Here is a 6,602-nt window from a genome sequence, read left to right as displayed (position 1 = left end):
TGAAAATAAAAGGAAATAAAGAAAATAAAACAGAAATTATTAAAATAGAAAAAACCAGGAGCGCATGATCAACACTCATTAATTGACGTGGACCATCTTGTGGCTCTAAGGCACGCGCGCATGGTGATTATTAGTCCAACGCGTAACAAAACAAGTTAAAAAAAGTCAAACAAAGCAAAGGCTGAGATTAGAAGGCTCATGTGAGATCCAAAGGATAGAGCTCTTCCATGTGGGGACGGTGGTGGAAACCACCGTCTTCTCCGGTGAGCAAACAGAAACCGGCCACCAGTTGTAGGTTTTGCAACCTCAACCAAACCAAACGTGCCTTATACCAAATTAAAGCTGGGGTGATGTACATCACCCCTATAACCTTGGATTTCTCTCAAGATCCCTATGGAAGGAGAAATCTGAGATGGAAAATCCAGATGTTCAATCTGAAATGCATTAATTCATTAAATTAAAGCCACCATTGGCTTGCCTCTCACACGAGGACTTTAGAGAACCAAGCAAACACAAGCAAATCACAATATATGATGAGATTCGAATCAAAACAGTTGAGATGTAAACCTTTGAAGTGCAGCTTTGATGAGCACGATCCAACCAAACTCTTGCTTGCAGCTTGTTCTTGAGGTATGGTATGAGTGCAAGGCTAAGGAATAAGTGTTGAAGATCAACTGATTTTGTTGAAATTCAAACTTGAAAAGAGAAATGAAAATTCAAAATTCCTCTAGTGTGGTTGGGATTCAATTTCTGCATAGCTTCAGGTTGATTCAAGGATGATATTTGAATGAAGTGAGCATGCTATTTATAGATGGAATGCAAGGCAATGAGGTGAAGAATCTGTGTGCATGAAACTTTGGGTCCTCCATGCATGGGCCTGTACAGGCGCATGTGTAACACGGTGGGAGAACTGACTTTAGTTAAATGTTGCGGATAGCAAGAGTCGCCACCGACTTTTATTTTATCCAAAAGGAAAGGACATAAAAGAACAGGAAAGACCTTAAAAAGATTTTGAGTTCGGGGGGTAGGTTATACAAAGGGAAGGTATTAGCACCCTTTATATCCATGGTTATCCATGGGCTCTTAGTTACTTAGCTCACTTTGTTTGTTTGCAAGAGTGTAGTGTGTGATTAGAAACATTTCTTTAAGTACTTTGTAATGACCCTCGTATGGGTGTATACAAATCCTAGTTTAGAAATTGTGAGGTGTAAAAGTAATTTTGAAAAGTGTGAGCAAGTAACTATGAGATACCTACCCTAGATTAAGTCTTTTGTGTTCTCGTATATTCTTTCAATGGTAAGACTGCCCCTATTATTAAGGAATAGGTAGTCATTACCTTGGATGTGTTTAAGGGACGGGCGTAGGGTCATCGTATGGTCAATGAAGGCAACATAAGGGGTGTCTTTAGCAACTCGTAGGGACTATCATCATATTTACCGAAGGGACAAGATCATTATATCGTAGACAACCTCGTAGGGACTTGATCTTTTAAGTTTATAGGGACTTGATGATTTTTCTGTTTGAAGGGACTTTGTTTAAGACACCCCTATTTTCGAGGGACTTGACCATTTAAAGAAGGCAACCAAGAGGAATACCCTAGGAAGTACAGATGGCGATCAAAGATCGACCTACGTGTGTGAGTGTTATTTTTCAGATATTTGTCTTGAATTTAATTTTCTAAGTTCAATTATTTACAGTTAGTTTTTTGCACTCCCTAAATTACTAACCACGCAATAAATATTTACAAAAATAAAAGCAAGAAAAATAAATTCCTAAACTATTACATGGCTATGGGACAGATACATAATAATTAGGCGAGAAAGAATAAATTTACAACCTATACATTTGTTCCTAATATTATAAATAAAACAAAATTAAAATAAGGAAAATAATGAAGCAAAAATAGAATAGATAAAAGCAAATAATAATAAAATAATAAATAAACAATGGTAATAAAGTAATAATAAAATAACAATAATAATAAAGTGATAATAAAAAGGTTAGAATTTTAAAAGAAATTATTTTAGGTTAAACAAGTTAGATTTTTTTAGAAGTTATTAGAAAAATATGAGTTTAAAATAAATTAGTAATAATAAAAGAATTTAAAATACATTAATGTACAAATTATAAAATAAAAGAGTTATATGAAAAATATTAAGTTAGTTATTTACAAAATAAATAAAGATTATAGAAAATATCAAATTATTAGATTAATAGGTTTATTATTATTATTCAATTAGAAAAATGGTCAATTAGATTTTATTTACAAAATATATAAGGATTTATTATTATAAGTAAGTAGTAAAAAAAAAGTTATTAAAATAGTTAGTATTTATTATTTATTTACAAAAAATATAAAGGTTATAGAAAAATATTAAATAATTAATTTAGTAGGTTTTCACGCCCTACATTACTAAACCACGCAGTTAATATAGGATCAATGGCAGGAATTTAAATGGCAGAAAAATAAAATGGCAGAAAATAAATGGCAGAAAATAAAACCCTAATTATTACAACGCTTTGGTGCAATTACATAATAAAGATGGCGAAAAGTAAAACTGAAAATATTACAAGTTAAAACTTAAAATATTACAAGGGCGAAGCAGTTACAGTGTATGAATAACATAAATATGAGCGAAAATAAGAAATAATAATAAGGTTTGTTAAGGTTTAAGAAAAGGTTTATGGTTTAGAGGAAATAACACGGTTAAAGTTTTAGGTCTGAAATTTAGAGTTTGTGGCGAAATTGTCAGGGTTTAGGAAAAATCAGGGTAGTTAGTTATGAAAAAAAATGTGCAGATCTAAATATATGTATATAAAAAAAATATGAATTAAAAAAAAACAACGGATCGGATAACACAAATGTCACGCCTCATACACGTATATGTGAAAACGGCGTATTGACACGATCCGATCCGAAAACATAATCAAATTATAACATAAAATAGAAATATATATATATTTAACACACTAGTTACATATTATAAATTATATATTATATGATCCATATGCATTTTTATTAACAACAAAATTATTATTATATTATATTATATATTATGAGACATGTAAAACTTATATAAAAACAAACACATCAAATACATAATACAATGAACCAAATTATTATACATGTTATACTTATGTGCATAAAAAAAGCAAAACGGCGATATCCTGATATATTTAATCAAACCGCATGTATCTGGAATACATAACACAGTCACACATATGAACATGTATTTGAAACACAGTAACAAATATATCAACAAAATAGATAAAGTATATATCATATATAAACTATTACCAAACTGTGTGTACGATAGTATAGATCAGCCACTCTCAGTTTCTCTTTTTTGTTCTGTCTTTTTGGCCTCTCTCTATCAGTCATGCTAGTAAATATATATAGGAACAAATTAGGTTAATGATAATGGGCCTAAGTTTATTTTGAAACCCAATATTAAATTAAAAACTGAATAAAGTTAAATAATTAAAATAGTTAAAATTAAAATAAAAACTAATTAACCTATTTATTTATTCTAGACCCAATATAAAAATAAATAGACTCAAAAATAAAATAAAAGTCGGGCACCAAAATGCTCGAAAAAATAAAATGAACACGTCAAAATAATCAGCGCGAAATAAATGACTCGGAAAAATACAGCGTTTGGTCGGATTTTGAAATAAAAATTATGACCGTTTAAACTGCTCAGACTGATCAACATATGACCAAAAATAGTCGTAAAAATATTTTTAGCATGTCAAATTAAACCACGTGAACCGCAGATTAATGTTACCGACATTTGCAAACTTAAACTTGACATTTTTTCGTTGACTAATTTTAGGCACAGTTAAAAAGTTAATTTGACCAGTCTGTTTGTAAATTCCGAGAAATTATTCCGGCTAATATTAAGACAGAAAAAAATGTTATGCTATGAAGATGATGCAAATGAATGTGAAACAAAAAATTGGTTAGAGTTAAAAATAGAGGGCAAATTTTGGGGTGCAACAGCTGCCCCTGTTCAATTTTCTGAAACCTGAGGAGTTAGATTGGCCTGTGTGCCATTCGTGACTTGGAAGGTTGAAGGGGATTGAACACAAAAGCCCAAAATTTGCACTCGCCGGTGCGTAAAGTAACACTGATGACTGGTTGTATATGCTTAAGTGGGCTTGAAGATGCCACTTGGAAGAACTGGAGATGGGCTTATAGATGTCATCCATAATATCAGGAGGTGATAATATCTTGATGTTGATACTGGATATCAGTACTAGGTCTTCGTATAGGCCGTCTCTGAATCGTATCTAAGAACATACTTTTAATTTAAGTGTCAGAACCAAATCTTTGTGGCGATTTCTTTCTGAATTAAGTATCAGCACTAGACCTTCGTATAGATCGTCTCTGAACTGTTTTGAATTGTTGAATAAACCAGTAGAAATAAATCTTCGTGATGATTATCTCTTCTGGAAATATCCTGGATTAGGGAATAGATCTTCGTATAGACCGTTTGCCTAATATCCAAGAACAAAAGAGTGTCAGGATGAAATCTCCTGAAAATATCCTGGACTAGGGAATAGATCTTCGTATAGACCGTTTGCCTACTATCCAAGAACAAAAGAATATCAGGATGAAATCTCCTGAAAATATCATGGACTAGGGAATAGATCTTCGTATAGACCGTTTGCCTACTATCCGAGGACAAAAGAGTATCAGGATTAACTCTCCTGAAAACATCCTGGACTAGGGAATAGATCTTCGTATAGACCGTTTGCCTACTATCCAAGGACACCTTGAGTAATGATTAAGTATCAGCACTAGATCTTCGTATAGATCGTTTCTGACCTGTTGTGAATTGTTGATAGTATTTTATCTGTATATAACTATCCTGCAAGGAAAAGGTTAGTTTATGCAATATGTATGCATGCATGGCATGGTGCATCTAAGTAAATGTATTATGCACTTATGGATATGCCATGGTATGATGTAAATGATGTATGTATGAATCATGCGGCCTGAAGCGTCCGAATATCTTTGTATAACAACTGCTGGCTAGGGAAAATAAATCCCGATTCGTTGCTGAAGAATATGAGGAACTCGTTCCCGTCTTGTTTGATAGTATAGTATTTGTCACTTCCCGTATTCGTTCGTCGTACTTCTATTGAAGGAATAAGTTCCTGAGTATCCCGACTGAGGATAAAAGAGATGGACATAAATTCAAGGGGAGACGTAATTCGAAGCATCTATAAAGATAGATTTGCTCTACTGGGGATTTGTAGTGGGGATGAATCGGCGAAGCTTCGTTGAACTACTACCCTCGTTCGTCCTTAGTAAATACTATTACTGCATTTTATGCATTTCTGGTAAACATCAATCGTATTCAAAAGCATACATACATTCAAACACAACCAATGGACGTTTTCGCTTATGTAAATAGAGTAAAAGTAAATCTGGACTCAAAGATGAAATTTTATTTATATCACAAAGTGACCTATACATAGGCAAGTTTGTACAAGGAGACAGAAATCCTAGTAAGAGGAATTCGTCATAAATTTTTTATAAAACAAAGAAAACAGCTATGTGAAAAATGATCCTATTGAGTTTCAATTCTACTATTGCCATTATCTTCAAATATCTCATCTTCTGCTGTTGAGACAGAAACGATTGGATTGATCTTTATCTGTTTGAACTTGATTTAGGTAGCACCATCAGTTGAAGTTACATGAGTGATCCAAACGAGACATAGTCATACGCTTTAATCCCTAACTTTTGCCTGGATTGCCCTTTCAGGTTTTCAATCCACCGGGATACCCTTTTTTTCCCAAGCCGCCTTTTCAGGTTTTCGACTTGCCGGGTGTACATTTTTTTATATATATCCCTAATTTTTGCCCGAACCCTTTTGGTTTGCCGGGATGCCCTTATTTTTGCCTAGGCCAGTCAACCTAGCGGGTCTCTTTTTATGCGTAGTATTTTTTAACTATGTCTGCATTTACAGGCTGTGGAAAGTCTTCACCATCCATAGTAGTAAGCATCATGGCACCTCCTGAGAATACTCTTTTGACCACAAATGGTCCTTCATATGTAGGAGTCCACTTACCCCTAGGATCACCCTGTGGTAGTATGATACGCTTGATTACCAAGTCACCAGCCTGATATACCTTTGGCTTAACCTTCTTATTGAAAGCTTTGATCATCCGTTTCTGGTACATCTGACCATGACAAACAGTTGCCAACCTCTTCTCATCAATCAAATTTATCTGGTCGAGTCGAGTCTGAATCCACTCATCTTCATCCAAGCCTGCATCCTTCATGATTCTTAAGGAAGGGATCTGAACTTCAATGGGCAGAACTGCTTCCATACCATAGACTAAGGAGAATGGGGTTGCCCCTGTTGAAGTACGTATTGTAGTACGATAACCATGAAGAGAAAATGGTAACATCTCGTGCCAATCCTTGTAAGTAACAGTCATCTTCTGTAGAATCTTCTTAATGTTCTTATTAGCAGCTTCTACTGCCCCATTCATCTTCGGACGATACGGAGAAGAGTTGTGATGCTTAATCTTGAACTGCATGCAGAGATCAGTAATCATGGTATTGTTCAGATTAGAGCCATTGT

Source organism: Lathyrus oleraceus, chromosome 3, assembly GCF_024323335.1.
Source record: "Lathyrus oleraceus cultivar Zhongwan6 chromosome 3, CAAS_Psat_ZW6_1.0, whole genome shotgun sequence".
Lineage (NCBI taxonomy): Eukaryota > Viridiplantae > Streptophyta > Magnoliopsida > Fabales > Fabaceae > Lathyrus > Lathyrus oleraceus.
The sequence above is the reverse complement of the archived record's forward strand: the minus strand, read 5'-3'. Positions refer to the sequence as shown.